This window comes from Rattus norvegicus, chromosome 1, assembly GCF_021556685.1.
Source record: "Rattus norvegicus strain SHRSP/BbbUtx chromosome 1, alternate assembly SHRSP_T2T, whole genome shotgun sequence".
Lineage (NCBI taxonomy): Eukaryota > Metazoa > Chordata > Mammalia > Rodentia > Muridae > Rattus > Rattus norvegicus.
The window spans coordinates 267,124,107-267,138,355 of NC_141534.1; the positions used below are offsets into that span (position 1 = coordinate 267,124,107).

Below are 14,249 nucleotides of genomic sequence, written 5' to 3' on the forward strand. Positions count from 1 at the left end.
TAATCTTGGGTTGAATATTGATTACATCTCTCATGTCAACTTGTCAATATTTAAATGAAGACTGTCAAGAACTGTTATATAATTTGGGGGTAAAAATCCAGGAAAACATACATAATATGCATAATATATAATATGAAATACAAAATACAAAATGAAAAATATGAAATATAAAATATAAAATGTGAAGTATGATGTATGATGATATGTGATATGCTATATGTGATATATATTATATCATACATGATGATATATGATGATAGATGGTAGATGGTATATATGATATATGATACAATATGCATGACTGTTTGATGGTTATTCCTCTCACCAGAGTGCACACAGAGTGAAGTAGTGCTTTTCTAGAAGTACTTAGACCTTGAGGAAATCATTGTAGAAGACTATGATTGTTTTCTTGATACTAGAAATGTTGGATTTTTGTTTTGGGGGGAGTTTTACAGCCTTTACATGACTTTAGTCACAGGATGGTCCTGGAAAACTGGGAACATTTTGCATTATTGAGGACTACAAACAGTACACAATAAGGCCTGAAATTGCATGGATGAGGTGGTCCTTAAAGAAACATGTAAATTTGACTTGGGCTTTGGTATAGGGAACTTTTTTACTCTAAAAATAACTTTTGTGTAACAATCAATAAACACTTTTCTGAAACATGACTGGGCTTCAGCCCATGAAAGGCCATTCCTGTCTGCTGCGTTCAGGGCCTTATTTCATTCTGCAGTGAATGACCCTGTTTTTGTGATTATCCCATGTAACTTGAATGACCTACAGCTCATGGGCCAAGTGCTATGCTGAAGATGCCTTGTGTGTTTATTGCTCTCACGCTGGGATTCTAGGCTGCAGACTGAGCTGTGGAATTTTAGGAAATGAAGATGAGAACTGAGTCAAAACAAGTACATTGTTATAAAGGCTTCCTCACTTAAGCACCACTGAGAAAATCTCACTGAAGTGTACAGTCCACTGAGAGGACTCCCTGAAGTAAAGTTATAAACTGAAGAGCAAACAGTTCATAGTCCCTAAGCAGTGAAGCTTGGGTTTAGACAGGGCTTGGATGATGCCAGGGCATCTACTCTTTATCCCAACATTATTTTACCACCAATTGCCTCTACTTTACACTTCTTCACTTCTCAGCTGAACTGCTAGGATCAGAACACATCTGTGCTATCAAAGATACTGGACCACTGACCTTAGGAAGTGTTGTTCTTTATAAAAGACTCCCCAAATGCGTCCTAACTCAACACTGAAAAGATTTGTAGACTCTTAACAGCACCTTTGCAGTTCAAGTCCCTGAAATTAGGCAGTGGGGAGGGAAAAATGAAGGAGAAATGACAAATGGTTTTTTGAGTCTGTAAGATATTTGTATACTTTAAGAATGATGAGAAACCAAAAATAACAGAAAGCTGATTGAAGGAAGTATCATGTTAGTTTCACCCATAACAACTCTCTCTCTCTCTCTCTCTCTGTCTCTCTCTCTCTCTCTCTCTCTCTCTCTCTGTCTCTCTCTCTCTCTCTCTCTCTGTCTCTCTCTGTCTCTCTCTGTATCTCTGTCTCTGTATCTCTGTCTCTGTATCTCTCTCTCTCTCTCTGTCTCTCTCTGTATCTCTGTCTCTGTATCTCTCTCTCTGTATCTCTCTCTCTCTTTCTCTCTCTCTCTCTCTTGCTCACTAGCTCTTGCTCTCTCTGTCTGTCACTTACTCACAGTCTCTCTGGTCTACCCTTCTTCCAATTTTTTCTCTCTACCTAAGACTACAAGGAGCTATGCCACACTGAGTATAACAAGAGTTGTGTCCAGGGATCACTCTGGGGAACCACTGAATCATTAGAAGTTGAAGACCAGCTATCATTGACCACATGGCATCTCCTAAATCTGCAGCTGCTCACTACCCAATTCACTAAGTGTGCAAAGAATCAGCATTAGTCTGGTCTCCTTTTTCCCCTTAGTCTGGCTGTCAGAATACAGAATGACTATTCTGAAAATCTCTGGTACATACTCAGAGCTACACAGATTCACAATAGTCAAATAATCATCTTAAAGATCAAGAGGCCTTTGATATTCTTTGATGTTCAAGTTATACCTGGAAGTGAGGAAATTACACTTTATTTGAAGGCAAATTTTCTCCTGGAAAATTTTTAATGCTGCCACCATTATTGATTGGGTCTGATTTTCCAATTCATGATTTTCTAGGGTACCAATGAACCTGGATCCATTTGTTAATTTGCTCACTGCTTTGACCCAATACGTGGCAACTTCAGTCAGATTGTATTTGTTTGGACTCATGGTTGTGGTACAGCCCATCACAGACAGGACATGAGTGTGGCTCTAGGTGTGGTGTCAGGAGCATGAGGTGGCAGGTCTCAGTCTACTCAGGCAGGAAATGAAACAAATGCTGGTGCCCAGCTACCTTTCTTTTTCTTTATTTTTCTACAGCCCAGGATTACAGTGCATGGAGTGGTGCTACCCACATTCAGCTTGAGTCTTCCTCTGCAGTTGAACCTAGTTGGAGAGACTCCAGAGATACACTCACAAGTATGGATCCTCAACGATGATTATAGTCTCGTCTACTTGACAATGAAGTTAAACACAACAATGGAGATTTATCTTCTACTCTCTTCTCACTCTGGTGTTTTCTTTCTTTTTAATTTTCTATTTGGTTTCAGTATTTCTTACCATCCTCGTGAATGATTAAGAATCTGCCAGCAATCCCAAGCATAACATGAGATGTACAGAGTCTGATTTCCTCTGGAATCATCTAGAAAGAGATGAAACAAAACTCTCCGAGTTAATAAAAATACAAACACCACAGACTCACATTCTCTCAGGAGATAATGAAAAACAGCCTTGGCCTTCTTCCCTGCCCATTTAAAAGTGAGAAGCCAACAGGATGGTGCTCTGTGCCGATCTATAACAGTGATAAATAATTCGTGGACACTTGTCAGTCCCACAGCCCCTCCCCTCGCACTATCTCCTGTGCTCATTCTCCCCCAGATGAAGGGCTTGGTATAGAATGACTATGCTCATATCTGCCACTGATTGGAATAAAATCTGAGAGCTACAAACACAACACAAGGAATATCAAAGGATGATACCCCTGCCAGCACCTACCCTGTTTCAACCATTTGACCAAAGATATTTTTCCTAACACAGCCATATGTTCAGGGATTTGGCTGTCAGAGAGACTGGATTCTTTCAAAAATGATTTGATGTACCCATTAAGGAAGAAAGAGGATATGTTTTCTGCTTATACAGAAAAAAAAATTACAAAATAAAACAGTCTAACTGAATTATCACACAGTGTGCTGCTCTTGGTCCCACTGGGCTATAATGTCTTGGAAGAATAAATCTGAACACCATATTAAGCCACCAGGATTCTGTAGTTTTCTGGAACATTTAACTATTTATTTGTTTATTTATTTATATTTGATTTCCATGTGATAAATAAAGTATTTATCACATTCATATTCTAAGATATTGTTCCTGTTTTTAAAGGTGTGAACATAAGACAGTCCTCTGTGTGTGTGTGTGTGTGTGTGTGTGTGTGTGTGTGTGTGTGTGTGTGTGTCATAACCAGGAATATATCATGAAGTGTGTCATTATGATCTAATAAGAAAATAAGAATTAGTCTATTTCTACGAAGCAGAAGGTATTTAATACAAGAGTACTCAAGGTTAATAGGTTAAAGAGGAAAGAGGTAAAACTATTCATACCATGTACAGGAAGTTACTACTGCATTTAGGTCCTCAGAGCAAAGTTGTCCTAGAAGACACATTTATATGCTACTGGGGTCCTTGCTATTTGAGGGCCATCCCTTGCCATGAACCAGAAGCCTATATTCCTAGCCTCTTCTCTTTCTGCTATGGCTGTCATTGCTGAAGCCTGTGGCTGCCTCTATTCATGCCGTTGAAGTAATTTCTGCAAGCAAGGGTATTCCTGTCAAGGATGCCAGAGACATTGCGGGAATCCACCTTCCAGGCTCCTATTCCTACAGCACTGACAGAATACAAGCTGCTTACACGGAATCCGGGGTACAGTGTTGACTGTTTATATACGAGATAATTAGTATAGGCACCAACGTATGCAACTGCGAAGTGGGAAAAATAAGCTGCCTGTCTGTCCAGATAATCAGTGCTCTACTCTAATAGCAGGATAACATGTAGCTGTTAACATCGATGTGGACTCATCTACCAACACAGAGAAATCTAGAAACATACAAGGTTGAAATAAAAACATGGGAGAAAGCCTTATGTTCTCCGCAGGTATATTTTCATGCTACAAGGTGTTCACATTATTTAGAACAGTTAACAAACATGTTAGAGAGAATCAAATCATAAAAATATTAATCTCCATGAACTAATGCAAGGATTAGAAACCATGTCCAAATACTCTGGTACACTGTCAGGCCCTAAACTGTGGGACTCAGAGGAAACCAATTCCATCCCCCTGGCCCCCAGAATCCCTCAAGTTCCCATTGTAGTGATTTGTAGTTCACCAATGGCTTTCAGATCCTTTGGTTTTTCATTTTATCATCACAATGACCACACACACATCACAACGGATTTGGGATCCCCTGAAAGCTTGACCTTGACCCTCCAGGACAGGGAAACAGTGGCTTCATGAGAGCCAGAGAACGCTTATTCTGCTGCCCCATAGCTGGTTAAAGCCTCCTTTGCAGTCTGTAAAGGAGAGGGCTGCACAGGAAAAGCTCACCAACCAACTGTTGAGCTGCTGTTTGCCTGGATACTCATGAAGTTCACAGAACTCCATCCGGGGTATTCCACAGTCAGACTCCCCATCAGTGCTTTTGAGACACAGATACATCAATGACTTCCCAGGTGTACTTGTGCTATGCCAATAGTTTTACTGTAATATAAAATGACATCACCATTTTGTCAATAGGCTGCTGTGTTGAACATTTGATATTTCAGTGTCTCTCTCAAGTGTACATCCTTTCTAAGTTTCCAAGAACCAGGATAAAGGGGAAGCCATTGCCCTTTTTGGAACCAGGGAGAACAAAAATACAAGGAAGACTTTTTGCTTGCAAAGAACCAGTTCAGTTCACTGGGCATAGAAATCGCAAAGCTATGCTCAAGAGTGTGTGACATGTGGAGACCACGATGTCTTTTTCAATTTTTCAATAAGTGACTTCAACTTATTCACGATTCCTTCCTTGCAGTGGGGGTAATTTCTAATTTACAGTATCCGATATGATTCATTAATCTAGAAAATTAGATTTTGAGGGAGACATGGCATACATTTCCAAAAAATTAAAGTCTAGCTCCGTCCTCTTTCATTCTCCTTCAGAGAAACGTTTAGGCCAGCAAACACAGAGGAAATTGATTTAGCGACATGAGTGCCTCTGTTTGTAATGCTGGGTGGCTTAGACTTCACGGAGCTCTCTAGGAAGTGCAGGGCAGGGACGCTGGTGAAAACACAAGAGGCTATTCATGCACAGTGAGGACAGCCACAGGGAGGAGAACATTGAGGACAGTCATAGGGAGTACAGGAAAGCTCTCATCTGGGCTGGGCAGCGCACAGTAGCACTGTGGGACTTGCCACCAAAATTCCCACAGCAATCTCTTAAAGGATGGAAGTGAATCCTTTCCAGTGACAGATTTCCAGGCCAGGTTGTCAGAGGAGGCTGTACTTAGGTCCACTGACATATGGAGGCTGGTCTAACCTCTCTCACCTACAGAAGGATTTGCACATGCCTCAGTGGACAGCAGTGGTGCAGTTTTAATAGACGACATATTGCTAGTACTTCGAGAGGCCTAATGGATATAAATGCGCAGTGGGGTTCTTACTGAGAAATATGCTGAGGACGAAAACATAGCATGACACCTATGTCTGAAGTCATTACACATAATATTTTCTGCTCACAGTCTTTATCCATGTCAACCCAAAGCACCTACTAAAGCCCTTCTGAAGCAATCTGGAACCATTGGGGGCAAGGCTACCAAATCATTTTTCATCAGTGGAGTAGTGGGAATGGAGATCAGGAGACACTCATTATCACAATCTCTGCCTTGCTGGGCAGTGGGGCTCATTTGGATTCATCTGCAGTGGCCATGACTCTGCATCTCCTCACAGCACATCTCATATCTAAACCAGTGCTCCCCACGCTATACCTCACAACCACAAGATTAAGCTGACTGGGTACTGCTTGGAATCTTTACAAAAGCAATCCAGCTTCTCCAAGCCTCCTGATTTTTACATCCAGCAGGCCACATGACTTTAGGACTACTTTAATTTGATATTAGAAAATTAGACCTGATTCTAATGAAGCACCATTGTTCATAGCATCTAATCATCTACCTTTCTCAGCACGTCCATTTGATGCGTGTTTATTTTCTTTGAAGGGTTGAATCAACCTGATTCTTATTGTTCAGTGTAAGGTTTTGCTGTTCTTTACGATTTCCTCCCTGGCATACCACACCTTTATTCACGCTAATTTCTATAGAGTTATATTTGATTACAGTTATGTAACTCTCCCACTCTAAAGAATAGACACAAAAGAGTATATAAAATAATACAGTTATGAACTCCTGCAAGCCCTTTAGCAACAGCAGCCTTAGCTATGAAGGCTGAGGAGATGGATACCTCAGTTGGCAAAATGTTTTCAATGCTTACTTCAGATCCCCAACATAAAGTGTGGTAGTGATGGAGACAGAGTTTTTGAGACTTGCTGGCCACATAGTCTTATTAGATCCATGAGTTCCTGGCATAGAGAGACCTACTCTTATAAAGAAAGTTGGATAATAAGAGGAAATCTCCTGACATAAATGCCTGGCTTTCACATGGACATATACACACATTTGCATGAACATCGGTACACACACACACACACACACACACACACACACACACACTAACGATTTTGGCTATGTAACCAGTCATACGTTAAAAGAAATGTCTAGTTGTTAGCTTGAGATTTATGGAGTTGAAAAACTTGGCAATTTGGCCTAGATCAACCTGGGCAGTTCTCATGATCTCAGCTAGTTGACTAGGACACATCGTGTCACTCTAGTTGTCAATATGATCTCAGCTAGTTCACTAGGACACAGTGTATCTCTCTAGTGGTCAATGTCCTTGTTCATGTATTTGGTGGTTAATCTGATGGCTATACCAATAACTAGGACAGACATCTTTGTTATCCAGTCATTAAGCCAAATTCTCCACACTGTGACGATTTCATGGTCCCAAAGGCAACAAGAAATAACAAGCCCATATATTTAAGCATGTTCAAGCCTCTCCTTGCTTGGTTTGAGTAAGTCACATAAAGCCACTGTGACCAGCACTGGCTACAGTATATGAATAAATGAGGGACAATTTCTCACTACATCATCACAGGCAGCAAGTCAGGTACTTTTCTAACCTTTTGCACTGTTCTCTCCTCATCAGGAAAAGGATCCTTTTCTGTATCCTCCTTCCTGACAGAAACTTCAAAGAAAATCCTTACACACCCTCCTTTGTGTGGGTCAAAACTACCAGGAGAGTCTTTTGTCTGTCATTATTACAGCCCCACTTTAAGAGGTCTAGATGCCTTGAAATTGGACCAATTACAAGAGGACTTTGAAATGTAGCTTCCACTGGTAGGCATCACTGAGTGACCCTGCAGCATGAGCATCAGCACTTCCAACTCACACCAGCAGAGCCAGACATCAACCTCACTGATGAAAGGGATCCATCACATGGATCAATGGGCTGTGTCTGCTCTTCAAAGATGGTAGATCACTAGTCCATTGCTTTTCTGATGGACTGAACCACATATCTCTTTAAGATGGGATGTGTTTTCTTCTATGAAATTGCTGGGTCAACTGGTTTGTGTGATTTTAAAAAGCTATTACCAGACTGCTTAACCAAATGGTATCACAACTCACAGTTTTATCAGGAACTGGTGGATGTGAACTTAAATCCTCACCAGGAACGAGCAATAGAAACTTTGACAGTTTTGTCAGTTTGGTAGGTATGGGGAAATCTCACTGCTACTTTAATTTGTACTTCTCCTAGCCACTGGTGAAACTGAGGATTTACAGACACATTGACACACACCTTTCCCTTGAATTACATATTTATACCTTAGACATATTTTCCTAGCCACTTGTTTCTCTTTTCCTGCTCATTTGCGAGAGCCTTTTCTCTTTATAATTAAAATTGTTCTTTTTTGGGCAGTGCTGCAATTTCCTTCCAGTTCAGAGTTTGCATATTGATTTATTTTTTATCATTAAAAAATTATTTCTACATAAGCAACCTTGTTTATTTGTTTTAAAATAGTTTGCAGTTTCCTACCTGGATCACAAAATTTCCCTAGGGTAAGCAGCTTGCCCTGTTTTGGTTTTTTGTACTCAGAATTTTATGATGTTGTTATTTACATTTAAGTCTCTCATCCATCTGGGATGTATTTTGGTAGGTGATCTAATATAAAGGCCAAATGTTACTTTTTCATCACGAATATCAGTCACACTCCTATCACTTGTTAATAATTCATCCTTCCTCCACTGAATTGAAATAGGATTTTTAACATCTATTAAAATTTAATATGCGCTGGGATTTCTTTCTCTAGTCTATCTATTTCTCTGACATTTCCATTTTGATTTGATTGTAGAATACTCTAGCAACGGGCACAACAATCTTCTTAACCATTGCTCTTTTAACAACAAACATTGAACATTCTTTTCACTCCGTAGAAAGTTCTATCCAATTAAAAAGAAGCTTTTCATGTCTCTAATGCTGCAGAAAATAACGTTTTTGTGCTATTTAACCTATCCTAGTAGACACAATGTTCTTTTCATTCATTCATTTGTTAAACGTCCTTCAATACCATTAGACAATTCCTGTCACATAAGTCGTTTGTCATTTCTGTGAAATTTATGTCTGCTAATTTCTTTCATTTCCTCACTATCTTACCTGTGTCATGCCCATCTATAACTTATATGGCCGGGAAGCTGCCCTGAGCCTACCTCCTTCTTCCTCCACTGTCATGAGTTATTCCTGAGGTGAGGCTGTTCCTTTCTCACAGTGACCGTATGTTCAAGATTCTCTTCTCTGCCTAGCTCATTCTAGTAATTGAATTCAAGTCAAAAGAGTATGGCATTTGGGCCTTCTCAAAAGTAGCAAATCTTTCTCTACAAGTTCATCAGTTGTATAGTGAGCTAGAAGGGTAGTACCGGGATTCTTGAAGTAAAGTGCAGGTGATTATCCTGTGCTTTCTTCAACTGTGTGAAATGAATGTCTAGCCAATTCCATCTTTCTGTGTTGGTAGCCGCCTGTACCTCGCCCAAAGATGGCGCCGATTTCCTGTGAGTGAGTCAGCAGGGCACAGCTGTTGTCCACCCCGCAGCGCACATGAGCCAAGCACGTCACAGCCCGCTCTCGGGGCATGCAAATTGGACATTGGGGCTTGCACCAATTGGGTAGCGACACGAGTCTCCTAAGCATATATAAGCAGTGCCTTTTCCTCCCTCGGGGTCCCTGATCAAGAGAGCTGTACAATAAAGGTTTGTTCGCAGAAGAATCCTGTTGCCGGGCGTCGTTCTTGTTGCTGGCGAGACGTTGGGCGCGCGACATTACTGGACTCCACATGAAGGAGGCATCAGCTGTAATACAGCAGGCCTCTAGTTTATGTGTCTGCTTGTGTTGTTTTGTGTAGTGCTTCATGTGTATTCAAATGATGATGTGTCCACTAGTGTGTGCTATCATGAGTTACTGTTGCTATCTCATGGCCATGTGCCTCCTAAGTGCTTTTGTTTGCTGTAGTAGAGGTACAGTTTTGGAGGTATGATCAAATTAACAGAAACAGATGCACAGACATTTATGTCTATTTATTTTTTTATCTTACCATGTTTACATTTCCAATATAATGATGATAGCAGGACACTACTGCTTTCAAGTGCCTAATGGGCTGTTGCACAATGTGTGTGTGTGTGTGTGTGTGTGTGTGTGTGTGTGTGTGTGTGTATGCATATATGTGTGTGGGTATTGAAATCCCTTATCTGTCTTTATTATATGTTTATGCATTATTTAATATTAATTGATAGAATGGAGTAACAGTTTTCTGACTTGAACTTGTGCTAGTTCCACAATACCTCTTTCAGTTTCATAATAATACTTGAATTCTACTTGAAAAAAGCATAGTTAACTATTGTTCTGCTAAAAGAACATAGTAATAAATGACTCTGAGAGCATTCTGCTGTATTCATAGGTCAGTGTCTTGTTCAGTCATTATCAGATAAGCTTCCTCCTATAGTCGATGAGAATGAATTCAGAGTTCCACAACCGGACAATGGGAAGAAAAAGAGGCTTTAGAACACTCAGTCCTAAATGGAATGTCTTCCTAAAACCCCACCTCTCAGGGAGCTTTGAAGAAGAAGAGCTTGGATGATGGTTAGAGTCAGAGAGGACAGAGGAAACACTGCTTACAACACAGCAGGGCTGATGCACATATGGACTCACAGAGACTGGGGCAGCACGCACAGGGCCTGAGAGCACAGAATCTCAGTGCTGAGAGGGGGAAGCAGACACAGACTCCTATCTCTAACCAAGAAGCTCTTTCTATCTGACAACTGCTTGCAAATAAAGAAAAATCTGTTCTCCAACAGAATCGCATGGTATATATAAACCACAGTTGAGGGCAGGCCCTGGGAATGACACAGGCAGAAGATGAACTATCAGGACTTGAAGATAAAGTAGAGAATATAGAACAAACCAGCAAGAAATATGACAATTTTTTTAAAAAGTATTGGAAAAGAACACACAGGAAATGTGGGATATCTTGAACAAGATAAACTTGAATTGTGGGCAAAGGTGAGGAGAGGAATCCCAAGCCAGTGGCATTGGCCAGACTTTCCAAATGAAGCAAAGACATATCCTTATAGATTTAAGATGCATACAGGACATTAAACAGACAAAATCAGAGAAGAGAAACCCTCTAGCCTACTGTGTTAATACCCAAGGGTACAGAACAGAAGAGGAGAACTGAAAGGCTCAAAAGAAGAAAAATGCAAGTCACACATAGTGTAAAACCCATTAGATAACAGCTGATTTCTCAATGGAGAATTTGAAATTCAAAACGACCTGCGGCAATGAGTTTCAATTTCTAAAAGACTATGAGAGTCACTCTGTACTAATACACCAAGTAAAATTATCTGCCATAACTGAAGGAGAAATAAAAACTTCCCACAATATAAGCAACTTCAATAATTTATATCCAACAAACCAAACTAAGGAAAGTACAAGAACCAATATTTAAGGCTTAAGACAAGAATGAGTACACAAAGAGACTAGAAATAAGCAGAAGGACCATAATTATCCAAACACAATTTATCACTGAGAACCCAAACAACACTGACAAAAATCACCACTATGACTTCAATGAACACACGCACATTTCAATAATAACTTTAAATATCAATGGCTTCAGTTCCCTATTCGTAAGACTCAGACTGGTTTAATGGATATAGAAACAAAAACCCATCCATCTGTTATCTACAAGGAACAGACAGGGTTATATTTAGAAATATGTAAGTGAATGCAAACACACATATGCATGCAATAACAATGAGTAAAGGCAGAGGCCAAGAATTTGAAGGAGAGCAGGGAGATAGAGCATAGGGCATGGTTGGAGAGAGAAGGGAAGGAAGAAATACCGAGAAAATTGGAATGACTATAATAGTCAATGCTCTTCCCCACTTTTTGTTCTAGTAGTTTCAGTGTATCTGGTTTTATGTGGAGGTCATTGATCCACTTGGAGTTGAGCTTTGTACAAAGAGATAAGAATGGGTCAATTTCCATTCTTCTACATGCTGACCTCCAGTTGAACCAGCACCATTTGTTGAAAATGCTATCTTTTTTCCACTGGATGGTTTTAGGACCTTTGTCAAAGATCAAGTGATCATAGCTGCATGGGTTCATTTATGGGTCCTCAATTCTATTCCACTGATCTACCTGCCTGTCTCTGTACCAATGCCATACAGTTTCTGTCATTAATGCTCTGTGATCCAGCTTGAACTCAGGGATGGTGATTCCCCCAGAATTTCTTTTATTGTTGAGGATAGTTTTCAATATCCTGGGTATTTTGTTATTCCAAATGAATGAAAAAATATTCATAGCACAGGATATGGAGACAAAATTTGGAGCAAAGACTGGAGGAATGGCCATTCAGAACCTTCCCCACCTGTGGATCCAGCCCATATATATATATACAGCCACCAAAACTAGACAAAATTGATGAAGCCAGGAAGTGCATGCTGACAGGAGCCTGATATAGGTGTCTCCTGAGAGGCTCAGTCAGAGAGTGACAAATATAGAGGTAAATGCTAGTAGTAAACCATTGAACTGAGAATGGAGTCCCAGTTGGAGGAGTTAGAGAAAGGATTGAGGGAGCTGAAGGAGCTTGCAACCCCATAAAAATAACAAAACGAACCAACCAGAGCTCCCAGGGACTAAGCCACTACCCAAAGACTAGACATGGACAGACCCATGGCTCCAACTGCATATGTAGCCTTGTTTGAGCACCAATGGGAGGAGAAGCCCTTGGTCCTGCCAAGGCTGGACTCCCCAGTGTAGGGGAATGACAGGGTGGGGAGTCAGGAAGGGAGGTGGTTGGGGAGGGGAACACCCTCATACCAGAAGGGAGAGGGGGGATGGGATAGGAGGCTTATGGGAAAGGTAATCACATTTGAAATGTAAATAAAAAATATCCAATAAGAAATAAAGCAAAATATGATATAATAATAAAGAAAATGATAGATTTAACCAACATATCTAAGAAAGATTGGTTTTAGAAGATAAAATTGATAAACTTTTTTGGCCTAACTAACCAAAAGAAAGAAACTACCAAAACTAACAGAATCAGAAATGAACAGGAAAACCTTACAATAGATATCAAAGAAATCTGGAATGTTATGTGGAAATACAAACAAACAAAAATCCCTGTACTCAACTAGGCCGAAAACACCTAAAAGAAATGGATAAATGACTAGATTCATTCAAGTTACGAAAACTAAACCAAGAAAAAGTGAATGACATAAACAGAATCATAATAAATGAGAAGTTTGAAATAGTAATAAAAAGAATACCATGGCCAGACAGATTGAAGAATTCTACCAAACTTACAAAGACAACATTAAATATGCGTAGACCAATATTATCATCACTCTTCATCGAGGATACTTCTCTTTGCTATAGACAAGGGTGGGGATGAGGAGTCTCAACCTCACACAAAATACTACAGGGCAACCAAGGAATGCTGAAAGGGGGAGAGACAATATTCCCCAGGGTACACCAAGTGGTTATTCAAATCTAAATAATCAGCCCTCAAAATATACATAATATTATGCAGCCTCAGCAGGTTATTTTAAAATACGTATACAGATACATTGTATACCTATATGCATGTAACAAGAAGTGAAATAAGGGGCCATAAATTTGAAAGATAGCAAGGAGAGGTGTATTGAGTGTTTGTAGGGAGGAGGAGAAAAAAGAAATTCAGGTAATGACATTATAATGTCAAACATTAATAAAAGAAACCCCAAATCACATATATATACATATATATTATGTATATTTGTATATTATATATTTTTATATAAAACTTTATATAATATATTTATATTTAACTAAAAACCATAAAACAACTAAGTAGACATATAATGGGTATCGATATATTCTTAAAATGAAGTGAAAGTTTTCTATATTTCTAAAATATAGTAGCAAAAATAACTTTGTGTTCACTCTTCTCAAAAGTGCTCTAGAGAACTTTAGTTTTGAGCCTATCTTAGCACCCTTCCATGAAAGGTTGGTGCGTGTTTACGATTCTCCACAGCAACCAGTCAAAGTAGAAAACTTTAAATGTTTCATCTGAAAATAATTGACAAATGTTGAACAGACATACCAGCTAGTCTGATTTTATAATTAAATAATATGTATCAAAATATCACATGATCTCCTGAAATATGTATTATTGTTTTGTGTGAAAGAAGGGAGAAAGGTAGAGAGAGACATAGATACACACACACAGAGAGAGAGAGAGAGAGAGAGAGAGAGAGAGAGAGAGAGAGAGAGAAAGCACATAAGCCAATCTGAGATAAAGAAACTGTTTGACATTGAGGGGAAAATAAGACCTGTGCACACTAGATCTTTTGCAGTTTGCTTCTGTTTAGCATGGACACACTTTCAACTTTCTAACTGAGCCCTTTAGGATTTCCTAAGGGTTATGTTGTATAGCAAAGTTAATCACTGT

General features: G+C 39.6%; 2 long non-coding RNA genes across 12 annotated transcripts in view; one reads left to right on the forward strand and one right to left on the reverse strand.

Moving 5' to 3' along the window:
* Window positions 1–3,297, forward strand: part of LOC148007934 (uncharacterized) — a 61,950-nt gene extending 58,653 nt beyond the window's left edge. Inside the window, exons 6-7 of the long non-coding RNA XR_015648280.1 lie at window positions 2,444–2,542; window positions 2,674–3,297. This is a non-coding gene — a long non-coding RNA (uncharacterized LOC148007934). The remainder of the gene's footprint in view (window positions 1–2,443; window positions 2,543–2,673) is intronic.
* The window catches only part of LOC148007933 (uncharacterized), a 258,830-nt gene that overhangs the window by 195,541 nt on the left and 49,040 nt on the right, over window positions 1–14,249 (reverse strand). For 5 of the 11 annotated variants that reach the window (XR_015648240.1, XR_015648249.1, XR_015648250.1 and 2 more), the window contains one exon: window positions 2,684–2,765. The exons of 1 other annotated variant lie outside the window; for it this stretch is intronic. This is a non-coding gene — a long non-coding RNA (uncharacterized LOC148007933). Of the gene's footprint in view, window positions 1–2,414; window positions 2,766–7,385; window positions 9,530–14,249 lie in introns of those variants that run through there. 5 more of the 11 variants (XR_015648242.1, XR_015648245.1, XR_015648241.1 and 2 more) reach the window with 5 other exon arrangements.